The following is a 26,414-nucleotide window of genomic DNA, read 5'->3' on the forward strand; positions in this document are numbered from 1 at the left end:
CACCTGCCTTTCACTGGCAAGCTACCACCATCCTATACAATTTCTTACGTGGGAAACCAATATTAAGAAAGTACTGACTAAAATATATGGCATCTTTAAATGAGCTGGAAATGCAGAAACCTGATAGCATTACTTCACCAGACAATTTTTCACAAACCTTGAGTGGATGCTCTGAATCACTGGTAGCCCACTAAACCCTCCTCCTATCATCATTTTCTGCAGTGCTGTATTTCTGCACCCAGGTTGGGATGGAGATCTCTGACAGGGCCAGGGAACAGTTCACTGCACACTGTGTGTGATGTCCTGAACTTTACTTCTTTAATAGCTGAAGTTTTGCCTCCAGCAACTCTCTGTCTTTTCTTTCCAAACCAAATAGCTCTTCCCCAGCATTCCTTTGGTGACTACCCTCTACACCTTGAGAAAGAAGCCACCTTTGCCTGATGCACAATTCGCAATTTCCACTGGAATCACAACTATGTTCCTGATAAATTAGTCATCCAACACTCTAGCTTTCTATCCCTGCCAGGCGCATTCCTCACATTTGGAGGGCGATTTTGGCACAAGAAAACAAATGTGCATCAGCTTGTGAGAAGGCAATCCCATCTATAGATACATTTCTCTGTTTGGGAGCTTACAAATTATAAAGCATTTATCACTATACAGACCCAAAAGTTTCCTGAGGCCCACTCAATTTACTCATAACAGAATTTATTATATAATTCTATATTAGCATCTGGGATAAGTATGTCTACCCTTTTAAAAACACAGCTTTACAACAGCAGGAAAACTTGTAATTAGTGCAAAGACTCCTTACAGTAATTGAAGTGCGGATGTTTCAATAGAGTAGGTTCTGTCTTGTAAATGAACGTTAAAACTTACAAAGGACGCGTTTTTTCTCTTGTCATGCTGACATGACTGATAACAAAGCTCATTCAAATTGTTCTGACTGCTTCTGAAAGATTAATTTGTCTTCACAATTTTGTGTCATTTACAGACAGACAGCAAATATGAATATTTTATGTTTAGTTCCTTTATTGGGCTTGGTTTTCAAAATATGGGCTTGCAATTGCATACTCAAAGATGTGCATAAAGCTGTACACCTAACTGAAAGTTCTAGGATGAAAAGGAAATGCAAGTCAAAGGGCATGCAAAAATACCAACTATCAATACAACCTGCTAGTTTATGTGCAGTTCTCTTAACTTTTGTTGCCATTATCACTTTTTAATTATTTGTGTGCACAGTACTTGAGCCAGGACACTGCTATGCCAACTGCTGTATATGAACACGTATGTGCACTTGTGCACATACACATGCACACAAGCGTGTACAGCTCTTTATCTCTAAAGACCCTACAGCCTAGGTGATTGCATGCATAGCCATTTAATTTTTCTCTTCATCCCATTCACTAATCGCACTCGATTTCAAAGGCCAGATGCAAAATCTAAGGGCTTAATCAGCAAAACAGTTGATTTTACAAGGAGTCAGTCTGGACATCACCAGAACACCCCCCGAACCTTCACAGCTGAACAGGCATGTAGCTTTCCACATAGAAAATACAGGAGCAGCCTAGAATAGTCTTCTTCCTTCATAGCTGAACTACTTCTGACTTCAAGGGTCACTGAATTTCAAGGCAGCAATGAAACAGATCACCACATTGACCCCATTGTACCCCCTCACTCCATCTTATCCAGTTGTCTGCCCAGATACCCCTTAACAATAGCTACATCCTCATCTAATCACACAGTAGCACACTCAGCAATAATCACTGCTTGGTTTTCCAGCTAGAAGTCTGCTAATTTTGAGAGCAGCATATCATGGAAAATACAAGCTTGCTCCAGCTGCTCAGTGGAAAAGTCTGAACCTTTTGACTCTCTGATGAATTTTCCCAGCCTGAAGGAATTCAACCCGTTAATGGCTTCTCCCTCTTTTGACTCAGTTTCCACATAAGCTTCTCCTCCTCTTCTCCATCAGTGCCAGAGTCTGGCTTCAGGAGAGTGAAAATAGCAATCATCAGTAACTGCCAGTCCTGTGGGATTATCTCTGAGTCATCCTCCCTGGCCACAGCCTGTTGTCATGGAAATCACAGTCCTGTTGTGCTGTAGGAATTGTCTCACTGCTGAACTAACATTTGAATCTGCAATTTTGCCATCCCTGGGGAATACTATTCACTCTCACCTCCATGTCTTGGGCAATCAAACTCCAAGTATCATGACCTTGGAGTCATTCCTACTTCTTATTTGGTTCTTCTGCCATACCAAAGAGATATCTCCAAAACAGAACATTAACCACATGCAGAACAGAAGCTCTGTGAACACTTGCTGAAGTTGTGAGGAACAAGGCATACTGATAATGAGCAGCAAATATATATGTATTATTAAAAGGAAAGCCAAATTAATCTCAGTCACACCTTTGGAAATCACAGAGCTTATCCTTATTCATTTTCTCTCCTAAGTAGACTGATAGAATTCATAGTAAATCTAGTAGACAGCTACATAGGGGGAAAAAAAATCAAAATATATTAAATATATCCAAGTTTTACAAAAAGCGGTTCTTATTAACCCATTTTAAAGTAGCTGTAACTGTCACATAACAAACCAGTACATGAAACAGTCCATGCATCCCACAGACTTCTAAATTTCTGCTCCAAGCAGTAATAATCCTGCCAAGTCCAAAACGGTCATTGAAAGGTCTCATGTGAAAATAAAACCAAGATCTGATAAAGTTTAAGAGGAACGTCCTCCTATGAGGACAGGCTGACAGAGTTGGGACTGTTCAGCCTGGAGAAGAGAAGGCTCCGGGGAGATCTAATTGCGGCCTTCCAGTACCTGAAGGGACCTACAGGAAAGATGGTGAGAGACTGTTTATCAGGGAGTGTAGTGACAGGACAAGGGGTAATGGGTTTAAACTAAAAGAGCGTCGATTTAGATTAGATGTTAGAAATTCTTTACTGTTAGAGTGGTGAGGCACTGGAACAGGTTGCCCAGGGAGGTTGTGGAGGCCCCATCCCTGGAAGTATTCAAGGCCAGGTTGGATGGGGCTTTGGGCAACGTGGTCTAGTGGAGGGTGTCCCTGCCCATGGCAGGGGGGTTGGAACTAGATGATCTTTGAGGTCCCTTCCAACCTAAACCATTCTGTGATTCTATGATTCTATGACTTCTGTAAATAATTCGCAAATGAGCAAATTACAGTCCTCTGTCACGACCCAGTGTTATACCCCCCAGCAGCAGTCTCGGGCTGCAGAAGAAGGCACATGAGTGGTGGCACTGCTTGACCTGGCCTGGGCATACAGACTACTCAGAGGGCCCCCAAATTCCCACTATTCTGACTGTCCTTGATTTTCTCTCTCTTGCTCCACTGGTCTCCTTAGCATAATTACACCATCTGCTTTTCCTTAAAACTGAGGGTGGTATTTGTTAACTTGTAGGTTGCAATTTTCACATCTCAGGAATTTCTACTTCCATGGTATTAAGGGGAACAATTTTTACTCTATACGTTATCCCTTTTTTCAGACAGTTTAGACTACTCTTAGGCTTGAAATTCAAGACTGGTAACCACTGAGTTTCAGGTGCAGAGTTAATGATGTTAAAATACAGATGAATGTTTTCATGACAGATTCTAAAAGAGGATTAAGAACATTGCAAGAGATCGGCAAATATCAAAATACCTCTATGTCAGTAAATGATCAGTTTTACAAGATTAGCTCTTCTCAGAAAAACTTCGCCATTGCAGGAAAGAAACAGTTCCTTTTATTCATACTGGCATCAAAAAAAGGAGAGGGGGAGATATAAATAAGTCTTCAGTAATGAAAAAAAACATAGCTACAAATGCAATGACCCCATCAAAATCCAAAGACACTTGTTGCCGAAGTTGTAATTTCAGTTTGTCATTTATAATATATCTCCTTCCTCTATTAAACTGAAATATTTTGATAAAATGTGGCATTCTAAATTAATTAATTTCATTCATAATTCTTCCAATGGTTAACATAACAATAAATATTAGCCATCTCTCTCAAACCGCAGTAACAGTACTGACAGTTTAGCCTTGATGTTTCCGTTACTTAGCTAAAAAATGGAGAAGAAAGTCTCAAAAAGAGAGTAATAACTGTACCATCTAGAATAAAGGATTTTACTACAGGAAAGTGATAATTAAGAATTTCTTTAAACTTCAAGTAAATAAAAAAACCTGAAAAAGTAAAGTCAGATCTCCTATTTCAAACAAATGAAAAACCCCAAAGAATGAAAACTAAGCAATTATGTTATCTAGCAGGATTTTTTTTTTTTTTAAATTACATAATATGGAGCAGAAAGTGCTATCAGCCTTCAAAACTGAGGGATTATCACACACCATTTGATTTTACAATGAGGCACCACACACATAAAACTTGTGAACTCTGATCTCTTTGATCAGTGGCAGTGGGGATCCACTTTTCACATACCACCACACTATTGCCATTTTTGACCCACCTATGAGTTAATTGAAAAAAAAAAACTCCAGCAAATAATTTCTGTCTGAGACTCCCTGACTTCCCAGCTGAAAAATACTGCCATTCTCAACACTACTATAACTGCCTAAATGTATATACTCTGTCAAACAAATTCTAGATGTAGCCTCTGACTTATTTTTATGGGGATCAATTTTAAAGTAAAAGTTGTTGAGTGGTTCCTGTGCTGAGGAAAAGAGTTAGCATTTATACATTGATAAGAACAGAGTAAAATGAAAAAAAAAAAAAATGGAAATGACACATTTAAGATTACTGCTTCTAAGGAGAAGACTAGAAATGAGGTTTAAAAAGGGCTTCCATCATCTACATGGATCAGATTTAACCTTTCTGAAAAGGTTGCCAAAGTATCAACATGCTTGATGCATATGCTTGAATGCTGCCTTACATTAGTTTATTTTTATACTCACCTCTAAAGGAGTGAAGATGTCAAGTTATCTGAAAAATAATAATTGGAGAAATTAAGTAGGGTCAGCATCGTTTTGGAAAGTTTAAAGCAGCTGAGAAATTACACAAACAGCTTTTGACTAATGAATTCCTTCCCAATGCTTTGAAAGACAGTGTCAACTGTGAGTAACCATCTGTTTTCAAATGTTAATAAGTGACCTAGTATATGGTTTGAGCTATCACTGCCATATCATTTCAGATGTATAATGGATGTGTTACTGTGCTTTTTATTTCACTCAGACCATGTTCTCAAAATACCCATCACATCTTCCTACAATTAAAATTATTATGTTTATCTAATAGAATAACTCATTGTTCACTGGAAAGTGTTTCTGGTGGACAATAATAAATATAGGAATTGAGCCAGACTATTTTTAAATAATGTAAACATTACTGAAGGAAGTATTCTGAACTGAAAGGTTAAAACAAGTGCTGACATTTCCCATGAAACAAGCATTTACTAAAGATAAAGGTTTGCATTGTATTTAAGACTCTACTATGAAAGCATTTAAACTGAGGTGTTTCTGAAATAATGGTTGTTAAAGTTGTTAAAAAAATGCTTCAACTGCAAATCTAGTAGACTTTTGGTTTATGAGAAGTCATTAACTTGTAATTCTTCCTGAAAAGGAGTGGGGGTGGGGATGAGAATGGAGGGAGGGAAGGAGATGGGAAGCAGAAGTAAGCTGCAGCCAGAGGCAGAGTAACAAAATGAACTTCTCTAAACATCTTATGAGTTAAACTTTATGGGTAATTTTTCCTTAATTAGCCATGAAGCAGCCAGCATCTATATATAACTCAAGACAAACAACAGAATTAATCAGTTTTCCAGATGAGAGACTGCTCCAGATGAGAGACTACCTCTTCTTACTTGTGAAGAGGTATATTTCAGAGTATGTAGCAACTGAAACTCTGGAGCAGATGCAGAAATCCCAAGGGATGATCACAGGAAAGGAAGAGAAAGAATTTAGAGAGATCTGGAGAGTATCAATAGAAGAGGACAAAGCAAGGAAAGACTTTGCTGTCAGTTCTATTAGCAGAATTAGCCCAACAACACTCCCAGCAGTAAAAAGGAAATGAAACCCAACCAGAAGACAGAGGAGGAAGATCTGAGGGGAAGTGTGCAGAAAGGGGGAACTCATTCTGGCAAGAAAGTCTCATTTGTGACCTTAATGAGAACTGCTACAGCTGAATGGGAAAAGCAGAAATGGGGCTAAGACAAAAGGTCAGATAACAGTCATTATGTTTAAAATGACTAATTTATTCAGATCATTGCAGGTTAACCAAGAGGATTCAGTGAATAGCGACTGCGGGGTGCAGATCCACTTGGCAAAACAGATGAGTTAGTGTTTTACATCTTACCCATGAAATGTCATTCACTTGTGTTAAGGCAATGCTCTTCTTCAGAAGCTAATCTGAACATCTTACTGAATGATGCTTCTGTTCCAGTTTTGTTGTTAATTTTACTTCACATATGTAACACCTGAAAACACCTAATCTAACTTTTTTCTGAATACTTACCAGAATTCCTCCCTTGTTTAATAAAATTTCAACATAATTCATACTGATCAGAAAAAGCATTCAGACTGGCATTTCTTGTGGTCCTATTTTCAACATTAGAACTTGGCTCTATATACACACATAGAGTGGAGGAGTTCATGATAGTCTCAGGATTTCCAGCCTTCACTAGAGTCAAAACAAAATACTGAGCAAATAGCATACTATGGGTAGCATCCTGCTTTGTGCTGTCACTCTGGACTATCACAGTATTAGTGACTTCATGTAGCACAACATATGTGTGAGTCAGGGACCAGTGGCTATTGTTTTAAAAATCATATGAAGGACACCCAAACCAAAGCTGAATCACAGGCAAAGTTATAACTTTCCTGTAGGAAAAATATTTATATTTTATAGACTTGGATGATGTGACAATATATCTATTGAATGAGCACAAAATACCTTTCAGAAACTTCCATCACTGATCCAGGAACCATTTCTAATCATTACTCACCTGTGAATTAAATCAAGTGAACACTAATACAATTCATCAAAGGCACATCTCAAACCTGTGCCAAACTGCTTGGTTACTCTGACTAAACCTGAACACAGTCAGTCTCCAACACAGTGAGACTTCATTGAAGTACTTCAGGACATAAACTGAAATCCCAACCTCATAAGCTTTCACATAGCAAAAAATGCAATTAACATGAACTAGAGTGAAATTCAAAATAGTTATAATGCATCATAATTACAGAAATTTCTATTTTACTTACAGTATAATTGAAAACAATGATAGAAAAGAATACTGCTAGACTACCATGCCCATTTTATTACTGATATGGAACTTTTCCTTGTAACAATTTTTAGAAACTTACTGAGGATATCAGTGTGCAGAAATTCAAAACAGATGGAGTTTTCATCACTTCCTTTGAAATAGTTTTTGCTGGGTTTTGCTTACTGCTCAGATTATTTTTTTCCTTAGTTACACATGCTTTAGTTATACTTTCCAGTTCTTGTTGTTTTCTCCAATATTCGTAGGCTTGCTTTGCCCCCCATCTTGCATCTTTGATCACTTATACCTAGAACTTACCTTTTATCCAAAGTCAGACTCTTACATTCTATTTCATATTTGCTTTTAGGAGTGAGGTTAGGCAAAAAAAAAAAAAAGACCAAGACATTGGAGAAGAATAGTCTCATCTCAGGGAGAAGATAGTCTCATCTCTTTTGAATTCCTTAAACTCTGACTCCCTAATGCTTTAGAAAAGCACTTGGCATAGCAAGGGAAACCTGGTCTCCAGAGCAGCTAGATGGCTGTATCAAAGGAATGGAAAACAGCACATCAGAAAGGTACCATATATTGAAGTACATGTGTGCTGAGTTTAGTACTCTCTGCTTACCCATTCCCCTCAATTGTAGCAAGCCTTTTGTGTAGCATTAGCAATGTAACCACCATAATTCTATGTACGTTGGCATGCTGTGGGATTTTCTCTATCAATATAAAATAGGGGTCGTCTTTGCGCTTGGGCTAAGACTTCTACAGTGACTGTCCTGAAGGTACCACATTCAACTTTGGACCTGTAGCTTGATCAGATGGAAGAGAGTGGTAACAAAATGTACATCTTCTCTATACCCAGAATTACCATACTTGGGGATGTATACTCTTTGTTTAAGGGTTGGGTAACCCTATTTTTTTTAAGGATTTAGCTCTTTTTGCAGATGGGATAAGAAGAAGTGCCAAGATGTCAAATTATTTTGTAAAACAGCATTCTTGTTTCTGAGCCAGCATAATGAATTTTTACAGATATAAATCCTGATGCAAAACACCTGGCCATCATATATGGATTTGGACTCAGAAAATGGAGAAGCATTAAAAACTATGGTATCAAATAAGCAAAGTCCTGTTCACAGCTGGAAGATCACACAGACTAGTAGTGTTTCTGTTTCCCCTGTTTAAACAGAACAAAATCGCAACTCTGGTAATAATTAATGGACGTTGGAAAGCCTGGGCATTACCCACTGAAGGCAACCTGGTTGTAATGGCTATTTTTCACATACTACAGAAGTTCCCTAACTTAAAGACTCAGCATCAAGTGTCATTAGTCTCAAATTTTTCTTTCATTAGTCTTTCATTAAGAACACAAGTATGGCTATGACAACCTGTTAGTCTGAGTGTTTAGGATGCTCCCTTAAGCAGAATGGCTGTGAGTGTTCAGAAAGAATTATCCAGGGATACCTATCTATTACGTGGGACAGTCTTCAGTGCTGCTGTTGGGAGAAGAGCACCTCAGATGATTGTGATGGGTAGGATTCTGCACAGCAATTAAAAAACAGTTTACATCAGCCCTTCATTGTAACTCTGTGATCTGCTGCATTTCCTATTGCTCCTGTTTCTAATACTAAGGACAGGATCAGTTTTCCCTGCACACATCACTGCTAGGGTATCTCTGGTGAGAGTCATAGAACTGCCATGACGCACTATGAACTTTTTCAGTCTTAAACCAAAATGAACAGATGCAGGATTTATCACTTGCTTTAGCTGCTGCAGGTAAAATGAAAATTTGTTTGAAATTCTTGCATTTGGGTTTCTTTCCACACCAGCAAAAATAGGCTTCTGCAACAGCAGCATATTTCCATGCCTCTGGTAACATACCAATGTTCCAAGGAAGGATTAGAGAGAGTTGTTAAATGTTAAGCAATAACTGAAGCGTACCTTTTCTCTTCTTTTTTCTCCTCCCCCCACCCCCCCAACTCCGTTAAGCTCCTTTTTCTGCATGGATTAATTCAGTCAAAAGCTTTAATATATTGTCAGTCTGGATGCACTCAATGGTCAAACTGGCTTCTTCACTCTTCCCTGCTCCCTCCATATCCATGATTTTGTTGTGAAGTAGGGACACTTCATTCATCCACTCCATCGGACTTTCTAAAGCTAGTGAGATGCAATGCTGTAGGATTAAAATTGTTCTATAGAACTGCTTTAAGGAAAACTCCAACTACCTTCTTTGTAGCAAAGGCAGTTTATGAAGGTAAGGTTGTGTTCATAACAGACCTCTAGAATGAAAAATTAAGAACATATATAATTTATTTTTTTTTTTTAAAAAGGTCTTCTGCAAACTTATTTTTTTCTTTGAATCTCTTATCTGAAACCCATATATATTCAAAGCTAGCAAGGCTCTGCTGTTTGGTTTCAATCAGGATACAACCTAATTGCATTAATTTACAGTATCGAAATCTCAGGGTACAATATAAAATGCTCCTCTTCTTTGAACAAAGTGCTTTGTACATCTCCAGCCTCTCTTCTCCAGAATGTTTTTGTGCACAATACCTCAGAGATGCATTAGGTAAGAAAGCTATGCCTTTGAACGTTATGTCTCTTCATCTTGGACAAGAATATCATAATGGATAAACCCAGTTCATTTACTTAGCAAAAAGAGAGGGGTTACTGTAATTTTCATGTAAGGTCTTGGCATTATTTAGTTCTAGTTTATATATGCTAGACTTAATATAGCAGAAACAAAAAACTTACAGATAAAATTTGTGTTTAGGCAAAACATGTTTCATAGGTGGTTCCCTTACGCTTTAGTTATTTTAGACTCAAGTTGAAAAGTAGACAGAAGATATGATCAAGTAAGAAGTCCATGTAATTAACTTGTAGTTTTACTTAGATTTTAAAGTTTGTTGTTAGCTTGATTCTATCAAGATAAAGGGAATTCTTCTCTCCGATGTAGAACATTTCCCTCTGAGTGATGGAAAATCTTTTTTTGTGGAGAAGGACAGGAACAGCAAAAAAATACCAAAGAGAAATCTAACCTTTTGGTTATCTTTATTAAAAGCCTAGAAAGAAGCAAACTGCCAGTAAACAAACTTTTGTATCCCTTGCTCCATGGGCCCTGTCCCAAAAATGACAGGATAAAAAGTAACTATGAAACACAACTTCCTTCAAACAGCAGATCAGAACCCTTATTCAAACAGAACTATGATCTGTGGAACAATTTTGTGTCTCTCTGCTTTATGGTATATTTCCCCACGAGAACTCTCTCCCAACAGGCTTCCTGTGACAGCTTGATTCACTATATGTTCAACACCCTTTCCATATAAAACACGTTCTGACCTGAAAAGAGTTTCATTCTTGAAGAATTTGCAAGATGTGGTTCATTATTTGTATATTAAATCCTTCCAACCATATCAAATTTAATTTGTTACTCATTTGATTTATACAAAGGTAACCTTACAAGTGTTTGATGTATGCAAATCAATTCAATACAATGAATTAAGCTTTCAAGATTTGTTGAGTCTTAGGTTCTTCTTCAAATGTTCTCTTGCACACTGACTTTCTGTATCAGACTTCCTTGGCTTCTTTCACCCTTGCTGCTATTGCCTTTACTTTCCTACCAAGATAATTCAGATATTACTGTATTTATACATTTCAGCACATTATCTTTTGAAAATGAGGTGAAATATTTTTGAACAAAATCTCTGTAGTTACCTCACAAAATGTCCATTCAATTAAATCTTTGAAAGTATGAATACATTGAAACAATATAAAACTAAAGCAAATCTCCTTTCCTTTACATTTTTGGCAAGACTGGCTTATTTTTCAGCAAGTAGTAACAGCTTTGTCACTGTAATGTCTGCAGTTAAACAGAAAAATAAATAGGTTCTCTCTTTTGTTTCTTCCAATAGAGACTTCCAATAGAGCTGTTATTACTTACTCTGTATACTGGTCACACAAGGAAGCTATCGGAATACCATTTACAACCATATCCACTGTTGGGCTTTGTTCCTGGGCCAGCCCCCTATCATACTAAGCACTAAAACCACAAAAACTCAAATAATGAAAGCTGACCTGCTTCTGATAATTTGTCCACATGAAAGCCAAGTAAGTGATGGGATTTGTCGGTCAAAGCCACGTGAGCTACTGCAGACACACAAGCTCTTTCTGCTCCCAGAAGTGAAGGCTACTACTGGGTGCACACTGCAATTTTGCTCCATATACCTTCCTACATCTTGACCATGATTTTGTCTCAGTCTTCTCAGATACAGTAGGAATGCAGTTTTCCCAGAGGTGGGATCCTCTCACCCTCATTTCCTCTTCTTCTTCTAGATGTACACTAGTGTGCTCTGCAGGCCAGGAATGAAAAGGAGACCCCTTCCTATAGGTCTTTACCTCACAGGAAAGTGCTAAATTGAAAATGTAGCCATAGTTTTCCACTCAACAATTAGCATGGAAGTATACATTTAATGCATAAAACAGTGTATGTCTAAACACAGCTGGGAGATGGACTATCCAAAATATTTATCACACACCATCAGAAGATGGTTAAATAGTCCAGTATCCTGTAGTGGCTTGAGCAGTGGATCTGTTTTACTTAAAATGCCATGGATTTAGATGAATGCTACTTTGATTTATTTCCATTATAAGAACTTCCACAGGCCAAAAGCAAATGCAACCCCCCTCCCCCACGTGCACCCCTTCATTATGATTTTTATAATTTGATTTATAATTTCATTTTCTTACAAAAATCTTTTTTAAACTAAAAGATTAGATGTTAGAAAGAAATTCTTTACTGTTAGAGTGGTGAGGTACTGGAACAGGTTGCCCAGAGAGGTTGTGGAGGCCCCATCCCTGGAAGCATTCAAGGCCAGGTTGGATGGGGCTTTGGGCAACCTGGTCTTGTGGAGGGTGTCCCTGCCCATGGCAGGGGGTTGGAACTAGATGATCTTCAAGGTCCATTCCAACCCAAACCATTCTATGATTCTATGAAATTACTTTCGTCTCACTCATGAGCCCTGCAGAAATATACCTAATTCTAATGGTTCTAATATACCATTTTCCATTCATTATTGTCTCTACCGCACCTCAGCAGGCTTTCCAAGGAGAAGACAGTGATTATCCTTTGTCTGTCAGAATAATTACAAACACAAAACAACCAGCTACTTTCAAAAGAACTGGACAGTATTTGCACAACAGAAAGGTTACAGTCATAGATAAGCGTCCTGATTTCAGCTCAGATAGACTTAATTTTCTTTCTAGTAGCTCGTATAGTGCTGTGTTTTGGATTTAGTATAAGAATAAAGTTGATAACGCACTGGTGTTTTAGTTGTTGCTAGGTAGTTGTAGTGTCTATACTAAATCAAGGACTTTTCAGCTCCCCATGCCCTGCGAGGTGCACAAGAAGCTGGGAGAGCACAGGCAGGACAGCTGACCTAGACTGGCTGAAGGGATATTCCCTAACATAGAATGTCATGCTCCACATATAACTGGGAAAGCTAGCTGGGAGGTGGGATTACTGCTCAGAAACAGACTGGGAAATGGGTTGGGGTTTTTTTTCTGCATGCGGTGAGCAATTGCATTTGTCCATCACTTGTCTTATTATTGTTGTTATTATTATTATTATCACTATCATTATTATCATCATCATCCTCTTCCTTTGTTATCCTAATAAACTGCTTTTATCTCAACCCATGAAGATTTTTTTTCTTTCTTAATTTTCGTCCCCATCCTCTTGGCAGAGGGGTGAGGGGTGATCAAGCAGCCTCATGATGTTAAGCTGCCAGCTGGGGTTTAACCATGACAGTCCTTTTTGGCACCCAGTGTAGGGCACAAAGGGTTGAGATAACATCAGATCTGACCAGAGCATAATAAAACAAATTTGTTATAAGCATTCACTCTATTAGTTTAATTGGCACTGGTCCACTGGTCACAACCTTGTTTTATTTGTTCTCAGAATTGCTCTCAGAGTTGTGTCATGTAATATCTTACTTGACGATTATACTGGTTATCAGTGTGTGTTGGTTTTGCGTGGCAAGGTTTTGGTAGCGGGGGGGCTACAGGGGTGGCTTCTGTGAGAAGCTGCTAGAAGCTTCCCCTGTGTCTGATAGAGCCAATGCCAGCCGGCTCCAAGACGGACCCGCCGCTGGCCAAGGCCAAGCCAATCAGCGCCTCTGTGATAACATATTTAAGAAAGAGAAAAACAGTTAGAGAGTGCTTTTGCAGCCAGAGAGAGGAGTGAGAAGATGTAAGAACATCTGCAGACACCAAGGTCAGTGAAGAAGGAGGGGGAGGAGGTGCTCCAGGCGCCGGAGCAAGATCCCCCTGCAGCCCGTGGTGAAGACCATGGTGAAGCAGGCTGTCCCCCTGCAGCCCATGGAGGGAGGATGAGGGGGTGTAGAGATTCCACCTGCAGCCCGTGGAGGACCCCACGCCGGAGCAGGTGGAGACACCTGAAGGAGGCTGTGACCCCGTGGGAAGCCCGCGCTGGAGCAAGCTCCTGGCAGGACCTGTGGATCCGTGGAGAGAGGAGCCCACGCCAGAGCAGGTTTGCTGACAGGACTTGTGACCCCGTGGGGGACCCACGCTGGAGCAGTTTGCTCCTGAAGGTCTGCACCCCGTGGAGGAGACTCACGTTGGAGAAGGCCGTGAAGGACTGTCTCCCGTGAGAGGGACTCCATGCTGGAGCAGGGGAATGATGAGAGGAGTCCTCCCCCTGAGGATGAAGAAGCGGCAGAAACACCGCGTGAGGAACTGACCGTAACCCCCATTCCCCGTCCCCCTGTGCCGCTGGGGGGGGCGGAGGTTGAAGCCGGGAGTGAAGTTGAGCCCGGGAAGATGGGAGGGGTGGGGGGAGGTGTTTTTAAGGTTTAGTTTTATTTCTCATTCCTCTACTCTGTTTTGCTTGGTAATAAATAAGATGAATTCCCTCTCTAAGTTCGGTCTGTTTTGCTCGTGATGATAATTAGAGAATGATCTCTCCCTGTCCTTATCTCGACCCGTAAGTTTTTTTTTCCATTGTACCTTTTCTCCCCTGTCTAATGAAAGAGGGGAGTGATAGAGCGGCTCTGGTGGGCACCTGGCCCTCAGCCAGGGTCAACCCACCACACAGTGTTTATGCATGGTTTGTCAGTTTGTTTATGTGTGCATTAAGGTTATTGCTCTGCTGTTCGGTGTACTACTGGCTTATGGTATGATAAAATTGTTGATAGTCAGACCAATTTTGTATTTGTATTCAGCGGCAGCCAAATCTGTATTCAGTGGTGGCAGAGCAACAGTGATGGCTCCCTCTCCGTACTTTGGGAGACATTTGTCAGAAGCTATTAATAATTATACTTTTTACTTTTTCTCCTTGGGGAGCCAATATGTGGGGGAGACACCTTCCTTTACCTTCCCCTTCTTCTCCAGGCTAATTACAATAGCTCTTGAGAATATTGAACATCCTTGGGATGTTCAAACCAGCATGCTTTTGTTGCTCTGTATCCTGAACATGGTCTTGCTTAGGGTTAAACAGCTATTTAAGAATACCACCCATAGATTAACACCAGCAACAAGGCACCCCTGCAACAGGCACTGTGGCTACTCCAACCCCGTGACAGGCACTGCAGCTACTCAAACCCTGGCAATAAGCACTGCAGCTGAACCAGAGAATCAACCCATACTGGTATCAGTATTGGAGGGTTGAGAAGTGGCTGAATGGCAGAGCCCGGAGGGTTGTGATAAGCAGTGCAGACTCTAGTTGGAGGCCTGTAGCTAGTGGTGTGCCCCAGGAGTCAGTACTGGGTCTGGTCTCGTCCAATGTATTCATCAGTGACCTGGACGAGGGGACAGAGTGCACCCTCAGCAAGTCTGCTGATGGTACTAAGCTGGGAGGAGTGGCCAATCCACCAGAAGGCTGCGCTGCCATTCAGCGAGACCTGGAGAGGCTGGAGAGCTGGGCGGAGAGGAACCAAATTAAATTCATCAAGGGTAAGTGTAGGCTCCTGCTGCTAGGGAAGAACAACCCCAAGCACCAGTACAGGTTAGAGGCTGACCTGGTGGGAAGCAGCACTGCAGAGAAGGACCTGGGAGTCCTGGTGGACAATCGGTTCTCCACGAGCCAGCAATGTGCCTTTGTGGCCAAGAAGGCCAGTGGTATCCTGGGCTGCATCAAGAAGAGCGCGGCCAGCAGGTCAAGGGAGGTTATCTTCCCCTTTTACTCTGCCCTGGTGAGGCCAGATCTGGAGTTCTGTGTCCAGTTCTGGGCTCCCCAGTTCAAGAGAGACAGAGAACTACTGGAGAGAGTCCAGACGAGGGCTATGAGGATGATTGGGGACTGGTGCATCTCTCTTATGAGGAAAGGCTGAGAGAGCTGGGTCTGTTTAGCCTGGAGAAGACTGAGAGGGGACATGATCAATACTTATAAATATCTAAATGGCACATGTCAAGAGGATGGGGCCAGACTCTTCTCAGTGGTGCTCAGAGACAGGACAAGGGGCAACAGGCACAAACTGGAACACAGGAAGTTCCATCTCAATATGAGGAAAAACTTCTTTACTGTGAGGGTGACTGAGCCCAGAGAGGTTGTGGTGCCTCCTTCTCTGGAGATATTCAACACCTACCTGGACACAATCCTGTGAAACCTGTTCTAGGCGATCCTGCTCTAGCAGGGCGTTTGAATTAGATGATCTCCAGAGGTCCCTTCCAACCCCTACCATTCTGTGATTCTGTGATCAGTCGCCCCTAAAGATAAGAAGAAATGGACACAAAAGTCACCTTGTTTTGTGAAGGATGACAAAACAGGGCCATCCCAAGAACAGCAGGAAGAGGCAGAACCAGAGATAACCACCCAGTCCCTTTCCCTGAGTGAGGTGTGAGATATGCGAAAAGATTTCAGTTGTCGATTAGGTGAGCAACTTACCACCTGGCTGCTCTGATGCTGGGATGATGGGGCAAATAGCCTGGAATCAGAGGGCAGGGAAGCCAAGCAGCTGGGATCCCTGTCCAGGGGAGGGGGCATTGACAAAGTGATTGGGGAAAATATCACAAGCCCTCAGCCTCTGGAGGTGACTCTTGTCAGGCACAAGGGAGAGATATCCCTTCAAAGAAGATCTTACATGTCACCCAGGCAAGTGGACCACTATAGAGGGAGGTATCCAGTACCTGAGGGAACGAGCCGTGTGGGACATGGTTTATTATGACCCAGACAATGTGCAGTTACCCACAGATGCAGAGAAGTCTAATGCACCTGACCCACACGGCGGAAGTTTGTACAGAGTGTGTGGTACATTGTATGCCAAATCATTGGCAGTACTGGCCTGGAAAGACAGAGGCATCAACAGTGAATGAAGTGCCTGGCCAATCATGACAATAGGTAAACATGAAATAAGAAAATTGATGACAGGTCGAGACAACCCTCCACAGTCATTGAATTTCACAGACTCTCACCCATAACATCCTATGTTTACGATTCCTTCCAGACCACTGCAGTGCTGCTACATTAGGACCTGAAATCTTAACCTTTGAAGTGGAACAGTAAATTCCAGTCTTTCTAAACGGCATCCATTCCCTTTCAGCTCTGCATCTCCCCATTCACATTCATCCTGATAAGAGATCAGTGAGTTTTTGCCATTTTTCTCATCAACAAGTTTGTATCTTGAATATCCAGTATAGAATATTCAGCACCCCACTGCTGACTATCAAATCACAGACAGTAGAAACAAAGCTCAAATACCTTTGAATGAAGTGTAACAAATTAATTGAAGAAATCATGATCTGCTTCCAGACACTTGCTGAGCTGAAGAAGTAACTAAATTACAACAGGAATTGTTCAGAAAGAATTATTTATGACATTTACTGGATAAATTGTTTTCTGAGCACAAGAAGTGCTAAGAAATAGGAACATTCAAGCAATCATTCACAGATTATTTACAAGCTTATCTTCCAGTGAACCTGCATTAGAACACATCTAAACATATAACCAAAGCAAAACCAGACTATGAGGATATAAAAACATGTGTATTGGGAAAACACTGTCTAATTAAATCAATCGAATAATGCAAGGACAAAAATAATTGACATTTTTTAAAAATTCCATTAAGGTGATCACAGAATCACAGAATAAAATAGGTTGGAAGCGACATCTGGAGGTCATCTGCTTCAAAGACTTCATTTAGACGAGGTCCAGTTAGGTGGGCTGTGTCTAGTGACATTCTGGATATCTCCAGGGATGGAGAATCTGTGGGCCACTCTTCCAGCATTTGATGACCCTCATGGGAAAAAGCTTCCCAGTTTTAATCAGAATTTGCCTTGTTGCAGTTTGTGTCTGTTGCCTCTCCTCTTACCACCACGCACTGTCAAGGAGAGTCCCGTTACATCTCCTCTGTATTCTCCCATTACAGAACTGAAGGCTGCAATAAGATTTCCCCATTACGCTTCTCCAGGTTGAATAAATCCAGGTCTCTGTCAGCCTCTCCTCACATGGCAGGTGCCCCAATCCCTTAATCATCTAGGTGGCCCTTTGTGGGAATCACTTCAGTTTGTCAATGTCATGTTCCCTTGTATCATGGAGCCAAAAATTGGATACAATACTCTAAATTCAATCTCACATTTTGGATTTGCAGATGGTGCTCATGGGCATATCCCTCTTCTTTTGCAATAGGGCAAATGGAGCTTAGTAATATAAGTATTTCTAAGTTACAAAGTTCATGTGATCCATATTCTCATGTGTATTCGCTGTAAATTGTCAACCAACAGGTGCTTATATTGCAAGATTGAATTTGGTCCACAAAAGTTTTTCTCAGTGTTTGTTGTGTGGCTAAATAAGCTTCCTTTCATGTGCTCAGTATCATCTTTCCTTTTGCAAAAACCAGTTTTTTACCAGAGTATATTTTGCTTACAATGTCAGTACAAATCATCACTAAAACCTACCATCTTTTGGGACATTCTGAAGTAATTCCTCTGCAAGAAGTTTGTGCTTTTTGTAATCCACTGTTTTGCTGTGGAGAATGTTACAGATACGAAAATTCAATTCAATACCAATCATATGCACCCTATCATATTCATACTATTAAATAATTACAGAAATTGTGTAACTTTCTTTCAGAGTATCTGGAATGAATCAGGAATGTTAAATAGGAAAGCAGAGAATTGTAATCAGTTTTATTTTTGATGCTCTGCTTCTGTGCTGAGTACAGAACTGGAATAATAAAGGTAGTTTTGAGGACCACCTTTTAGCTCCTTGATTCTAGTTGTCTCTAACCCACAAGAACTTTCAGAGCCCTACACATGCCATTAGGTTGGTGCAACACTATTATATTAAAAGGATTTCTGAACTTATTCCTTTTCTGGTTACCATAGGTGTAGATAGAGTAGGACCTCTAAAGAAAGGGATGGTTGACAATACTATTGTCTTACTAGGGGAGAAGGGGAGAGAGAGGCAGGGAGAGAGGGGGAAGAGAGAGACTTTTTTTCCCCCTTTTTTTTTCTTTTTTCCTTTCCCTATTTTTTCATTTTTTTTCCCTTTTTTTTTTTTTTCCCCCAAAACTGAACAAGTTCATTCCAGCCTGTCATGGGTTTGCTGAACACTCAGTTCAGGAATATCTCTTCTGCCTGGTCTTGAGTGCACCAGGCCTTCTAATCCTCCTAAACCAAGGACAAACATGTTTATGCAGAGGCTAATCCTTTAATTCCTCAGGTTGTATCTACATGAGTGGTGCAGTGTGCAACATTGGTTCTTTTCAGGTAGGAAACTTCTGTGTCCTTACATGTGAAGCTCTGTGCACCACACTAATGCACACCTATCAGTGCTCAGGAAATGGCATTTTTCTTTCTGGACCAAGTAAAGCATCTCTGTCCCGGGTTAAATTATTTTACATCTTTGATTTTTCCTCATTTATTTGAACACATACATTTCAGAGAAATTAAGGATAATAGTTACATAGATTGGTAGCTATATTATTTTAGGAAAATATTTTTTTTAGAATTACAGATTATGCAACAAAAACTAAAAAAAAAGGAACACAACATTTGTAACATGGAATTTAAAAGCAATTTCTTATTTTTTTTAATTTTGTGGTAATTTCAAAAAAAATCTGTGGTGCAGCAGTAACACTAGCAACAGTTTTTATAAACAGAGAAAGTAAACCTGTAAGTATTATATCATGAAGCCAAATTAAAGAGTACTTAAGGATATTTAACCACCTACAGATAACCATAAGTCTCTATTGTCTTTTTGATAGTGTCTGCATGGGTAGCTTTGGGAATAAATGGGAATTATATGCCTCAGTATTTTAGAAAGTTCTCTAGGCAGTAACCTACATGATTAGGCAACCAGGAATTTTTGAAAAACTTTTTTTTAAATGTAATGCATTAATTATTGTTAGCTAGCATATCAACCCCAATGACAAGGACCTCAAAGAGTGATACAGTTTAGCTAGATCAGATCAATTACATTTCAGTGAAGCAAGGATAGCATTTTCAAAAGCCCCACAGTTCTACTTTTGAAGTAATTTGTGGACTTGGAAGTTCAAATCCCACTGAAATGTAGCACAACTCTTATTCATTTCAGGAACCTTTGAAAGTTTGCTTAATAAGCTTCCAAAGCTGAAATCTTCAGAGATACTTAAGTGCCAAAGTCTCACAGGCTTCACTAGGAGATTTCTAGGCACTCAAATGATTTTAAGCAGTGTGGTACATATTTCTTTGCTGAAAATGAAATTGAGACTGCTTTGAAAAAAGTACATAGGTCTCAACAAGAAAGTTCCCCAAAGCAGTGTGAAAAGAAATAGAAGGAGAAACAAACCATTCTTCTGAAAACAAGTAACTTAGCACTGGCTGCCACATAGAGATATTTATAGAATCATAGTATCATTTAGGTTGGAAAAGACATTTAAGACCACCAAGTCCAACTGTTAACACTGCCAAGTCCACCACTACACCATGTCCCTAAGCACCACATCTACCTGTCTTTTAAATACCTCCAGGGGTGGTGACTCAGCCACTTCCCTGGGCAGCCTGTTCCAATGCCTGACAACACTTTCAGTGAAGAAATCTTTCCTCATATCCAATCTAAACCTTACCTGGCACAACATAAAACGATTTCCTCTCACCCTGTTGCTTGTTACTTGGGAGAAAAGACCGACATCCACCTCATTAAAACGTCCTTTCAGGTAGTTGTAGAGAGTGAGAAGGTCTCCCCTCAACCTTCTCTTCTCCAGGCTAAACAACCCCAGTTCCCTCATCAGACTTGTGCTCCAGACCCCTCACCAGCTTCGCTGACCTTCTCTGGACACGCTCCGGCACCTCAATGTCTTTTGTGTACTGAGGGGCCCAAAATTTAACACAGGACACGAGGTGCAGCCTCACCAGTGCCTAGTACAGGGGCAAGATCACTTCCCTAGTCCTGCTGGCCACACTATTCCTGATACAAGCCAGGATGTTGTTGGCCTTCTGGGCCACCTGGGCACACTGCTGGCTCATCTTCAGCTGGCTGTCCACCAACACCCCCAGCTCTTTTTCCGCCAAGCAGCTTTCCAGCCATGCTTCCCCAAGCCTGTAGTATTGCATGGGGTTGTTGTGGCCCAAGAACAGGACCCAGCACTGACCCTTGTTGAATCTCATACAGTTGGCATTGGCCCATCAATCCAGCCTTTCCAGATCCCTCTTTAGAGCCTTTCTACCCTCTAGCAGATCAACATTACCACCCAGCTTGGTGTCATCTGCAAACTGGCTGTGGGTGCACTTGATCCCCTCATCCAGATCATTGATGAAGATGTTAAACAGAATTGGGCCCAATACTGAGCCCTGAGGAACACCAATTTGTTTTGGGTTTGAGTGGCAAGGTTTTGGTAGCAGGAGCCTACAGGGGTGGCTTCTGTGAGAAGATGCTAGAAGCTCCCCCTGTGTCTGACAGAGCCAATGCCAGCCGTCTGCAAGATAGACCTGACACTGGCCAAGGCCAAGCCCATCAACAATGGTGGTATCACCTCTGGGATAACATAGTCGAGAAGGAAAAAAGGGCCTCAAAAAACTAGGAGTGCATTTGCAGCCAGAGAGAGGAGTGTGAAGATGATGTGAGAGAAACAACTCTGCAGACACCAAGGTCAGAGAAGAAGGAGAGGGAGAAGATGCTCCAGGAGCCAGAGTGGAGATTCCCCTGCAGCCTGTGGAGAAGACCATGGTGAGGCAGGCTGTCCCCCTGCAGCCCATGGAGAACCCCACGCCGGAGCAGGCGGAAGCATCTGAAGGAGGCTGTGACCACATGGGAAGCCCACGCTGGAGCAAGCTGCTGGCAGGACCTGTGGACCCATGGAGAGAGGAGCCCACGCCAGAGCAGGTTTGCTGGCAGCACTTGTGACCCTGGACTTGTGGGGGACCCACGCTGGAGCAGTTTGCTCCTGAAGGTCTGCACCCGGTGGAAGGGACTCACACTGGAGCAGTTTGTGAAGGACTGTAGCTCATGGGAAGGACTCACGTTGGAGAAGTTGGTGGAGGACTGTGTCCCATGAGAGGGACCCCAGGCTGGAGCAGGGGAATGACGAGAGGAGTCCTTCCCCTGAGGAAGAAGGAGCGGCAGAGACAATGTGTGATGAACTGACCACAACCCCCATTCCCCTGTGCTGCTAGAGGGAGGAGGGAGAGAAACTGGGAGTGAAGTTGAGCCCGGGAAGGAGGGCAGGGTGGGTGGAGGTGTTTTAAGATTTGGTTTTATTTCTCATTACTCTACTCTGTTTTGATTGGTAATAAATTAGATTAATTTTTTTAACGCTGAGTCTGTTTTGCCTGTGACAGTGAATGATCTAGCCCTGTCCTTACCTGGACCCAAGAGCCTTTCATTATGTTTTCTCTCCCCTGTCCAGTTGAGGAGGGGGAGCGATAGAGCAGCTTTGTTTCATGTCTTTCTGAAATACAAATTCTTCTGTCCTAATTGAGCTATGTCAGGATAATTGCACTGCACTGAATTTAGTTCTATCTTTTACAAACAACAGGACAAAGGAAAATATTTTATATCATTTACATTAGCAACTGAAATAGCTAAAAATCCCTTAGCTGAAGGAAGAGGTGGAGTTTTTAATCACGTACTGGCCCTGTCTGGGGTGGAGTTCATTTTCTTCATATCACCTCATACAGTGCTATGTTCTGCATTTGTGAGCAGTGTGACCAGTGTTGATAACACATCTACATTTTCACTATTGCTGAACAGTGTCTGCAGAGTGTCAAGTCCTTCTCTGTTTCTCACTCTTCCTCCCCCAAGCAAGCAGGCTGAGGGTTGTCAAGAGGCTGGGAGGGGACACAGCCAGGATAGCTGACCCCAACTGGCCAAAGGGATATCCCATATGTTATACATAACATCACACCCAGCAATAAAACTGGGGAGCAGTTTTCCAGTGTTGCCCTTGCTCGGGACTGGCTGTGCATCAGTAAGTTGGCAGTGAGTGACTGCTCTTGCATCACTTGTTTTTTGTTTTGTTTTGTTTCCTTTTTTCCCCTTTACCTGTCTTTACCTCTAACTGTCTTTATCTCAATGCACAAGTTTTCTTACTTTTGCCCTTCTGATTCTCTCCGCAGGCCCCCTGCCAGGAATGGGTCTGAGCTGCCCATTGGGGTTAACCCACAACAAATCAGCTCACACCTTTAGGTTCAAAAATGTAACCTTAAAAACAGTATTTCAGCACGGCTTTCACAGCTCACTTGATGACTCATCATAACTTGCACTATGAAACCACATCACAGAATCAGCTGACGGGCCATGTGTGGGCACCAGTCTTCACTTTCAAAAAACTTGAGGGCTAGGGAACCTCTCTAATTTGTTACCTTTCTTTTTGCAAAAACCTTGTCCTTACTGGTCCAGAGAGGAGGGGAGTGACTTTGCCATTCTGAAATGATTCAGTTCAGCAGTATTTCATGGCAAGTTATTTCCTATCATTTCCAAAATGATAGGAAATAAATGAAAGGAACAAACCAGATGCTCTAGTACAGACTGTTGTTTCATTTCATTTTTAAAAGATAGGCCCTTTCTTTGTGGCAATACCCCTGTTTTTTCTTACTATTTAACACCCTTTGTCTTGTCAAGTTCTTTTTGCTGGAGTTTCAAACAGATGCAAGTGGCTTTGGAACAGCCCACAGGGTTACTAACCAGAGGAAAACAAGATCACATTACTAAAAAAGAGCATATGAAGTGCCTTAACATGTACAAAATTATGCTATTTGAGCAACTGTAGTAATATCTCTCAAAACATTACTTGCAGAATGAACCACAGATTTATCAGTTGAGTGTGTGTGTGGGTTATATCTTTTATCATTCTTTTTTAAAAAAATCTGCCTCTATATTAAAGAAGTTGAAGGGCAAAATTCAGAATTTGCATCTTAGATCCTCTTAGATCACTGCACAGCTGGTCTTCATTCCCATGCTCATCACTCACATCTGTGCATGCAGAGAGGTGAGAAGGAGCCAAGAACACGAACTGGGTTGTACTGCAGAGATCTGAGAGTGAGATTGTGCTCTGAAAGGAGGAGATGGGGGAGACATCAATGCAGCTGCATATTATTGTGTCTTTTTGTTGAACTCATCTAGTCAACCCACTAGAGATCCTGGCTCTTTCCGGCTATGTAGTTATAGCTTTGAAGTGCTTTTTGATTTATGTATTTTTCCTCTTTCGATTCAAACTGGAATAGGAAGCATCAAAAGGACTAAAAAACCCCTCTTGTGATAATTTCTGTGTAATTGGAAGCGAGTTTCTCAAATTTCACAGCAGATAATGCTCACATGAGATTTAAGCTTGATTTTAGAAAGTCATGCAGTCCAGACAGCTTTTTAAGAGAAGAGTTAGGGGCATTTTCATCTAAGGCATTTTTGGCTCAGGACTAGTAACACATTCATTCCTTCAAGTCTCGTTTTCTGGAGATGGGTGATTAAACAGAACTATACTAGGTGGGTAAGACCCATAACCTAAAACCTAAGCAACAGTGTCTCTATCCACCTCTTCCCAGTTTGATGGCTGTTAGGGAGAGGTATGAGTGAAATTGTTCATTACAGAAAAATCCAATAAAACCATCCATCTGGTTGTTCAGAGGAGAGAACTTCAGCAGATACTTGCTAAGAGGGAGAAAAAAGTCGTTTCACGAACTGTGATGCTAAACTAAGGGGTTAGCCTTAGGAGCTACCTTAATAATTTTCCTATTATGTAGCGAATGCTAAACAAGCCTGTATCTTTTCCTTACCTGAAGTGATTTTCTCTGATAGAGCCATGATATCTTTCTTTTTCCTCACTAGATCATCATTAAATAAATATATGTTAAAATGCCTGTAAGTCTTCACTCCACAGCTGCAGTACAAGGAAACAGTATGAGCACTTTTCAAAGCAGGTTAAGTTCACTATCTCTACAAAGGAATGTAAGAGTTTTACATGGTTCCTGCAAAACAGCCCCCCTCTAAAGCACAAAGCTTACTGTGTGCCACTTCTGGATATGTCAACTATTTTAAGCAAATTCTGTCAGGGTTTTTATATACTACCCATGACTTACCATTTCAGTGCAGAACTGGTCATTAAACTGACTCTTTCCTTCCCCCAAAACTCATTAGTTTACACGGGGAGAGATTTCTCCCCATAAAACTCATAAGTTGTTCATAAAACTCACTGCTTTTTCCATATCCTTTACTGTTCTTTACAACACTGTTCTGTTTATTTAAGTACAACAATAAAAGTACTGTTTATTCCTCCTGAAGTTACTTCAGTTACCTTGTGCAGCTACTACTGAGTTCCACCATTTTATACTGGTACATTATTTTTTTTTAAACCTGACAGCAAAATAGAAATTAATTCCTGTTTTTGATGCCAATATTTTAGAAAATGTCCTAGCACTGAGTAAGTGGTAAAGTGTTCTTAAAAACCCCAACATTTACATTGTATTATCTCTTTCACAGGAATACTATTGTTTAGCCTAGTTATAAGGATAGGACTGAAGCCTGAATGCATCCACATTTTCTCCGATTTGACAACCAGGATTGGAGGTTGCCTGAATTGTCATGCCTACATACCTTCTATAAAGTGCACAGTCATATACACATACTGGAAGTAAGGATCATCTTCAGGTGAATCCAGTATGGATGCAAGATGAATTCAGAAGGGAATGAACTTAAAAGATCAGCCTTGTAACCTCCTTTAAAGGAATGTTTTTAGGGGGTTAATTTAAAGTGTGTAAAGTGAGTTTATCGGGAAGTTAGATGACTTCAGCATTTCATTCATTCATGCCCACAATGTGTATAAAATCATAAAATATATATGTAAAAGCTGCTTGGAAAATTAAATAGACCAAGGCTGAAGTTTTAGAACACGTTCCTGGACTTTTTAGTGGTCTGGAAAATAAAGTCATTAAGTATTTCATCTGCTGTTTGTCAGCTATACTGCAAAAACAAACCTGGAACTACTGCCCACTTTGAAATTGAAAACAGAATTTAGTTTCTACTAGAACAGAAAACACGTACAACTTTAGGGAAAGGTGGATGCTGCTGGCTGACCCTAACATATCCAAACACCACATGCATTGTACTGAAGGAAATTTACTAAAAAACATCACAGAGGACTGAGCTGAGATGCATTGCTGAAACAAAGTACTTTGCAGAGGTGGCAAAATTCAAGGCAAGTCTTCCATTCAAATCTTTTCATTCTGCTCATAGAGTTCACAGAGGCCAGTGGGACATCTCTCACTGCAGAGACGAGTCAATGTCCTGGATGTGGGAGGCCACAGGGACCCATGATTCCTGTTACCAGAAACAAGTGTTGCTCCAAGTAGAGTTGCTCAGAGCCACCTCTGCGCCCCGTTTGCCCTGGGCCCGCCGGCAGCCCAGCTGGTCCATGGCACCAACCCCACCACCTGCGGTTTGCTTTGCGGGCATCCCTGCAACAGTGCCCACCGCAGGGTCCCATTTCAGCCCCTGGCCCTGCCTCAGCCAGAGGGATAGCCAGCTGAGGGCAGCCTCCTCCTTGCCTAGCATTGCCAAGGCAACAGAAACTTGTAGAAATGGAGCAAGGAATCTGAAATTTCTGGTTTGCAATCACTGGGACTCCCATTCACATCAAAATCATTGAAAAGCCTGGCTCTCGTGTGTTGCTGTTCTTCACTCTCTTGCACACATGCTCACCAGCAAAAGGAGAAGACAAGCTGTCTTCATAAGCAGAAGAGTTTTATTGTATCAGTAAGACAGGTTTCAAACACACAAG

This window comes from Balearica regulorum, chromosome Z (assembly GCF_011004875.1).
Source record: "Balearica regulorum gibbericeps isolate bBalReg1 chromosome Z, bBalReg1.pri, whole genome shotgun sequence".
In the NCBI taxonomy this organism is placed as follows: Eukaryota; Metazoa; Chordata; class Aves; order Gruiformes; family Gruidae; genus Balearica; species Balearica regulorum.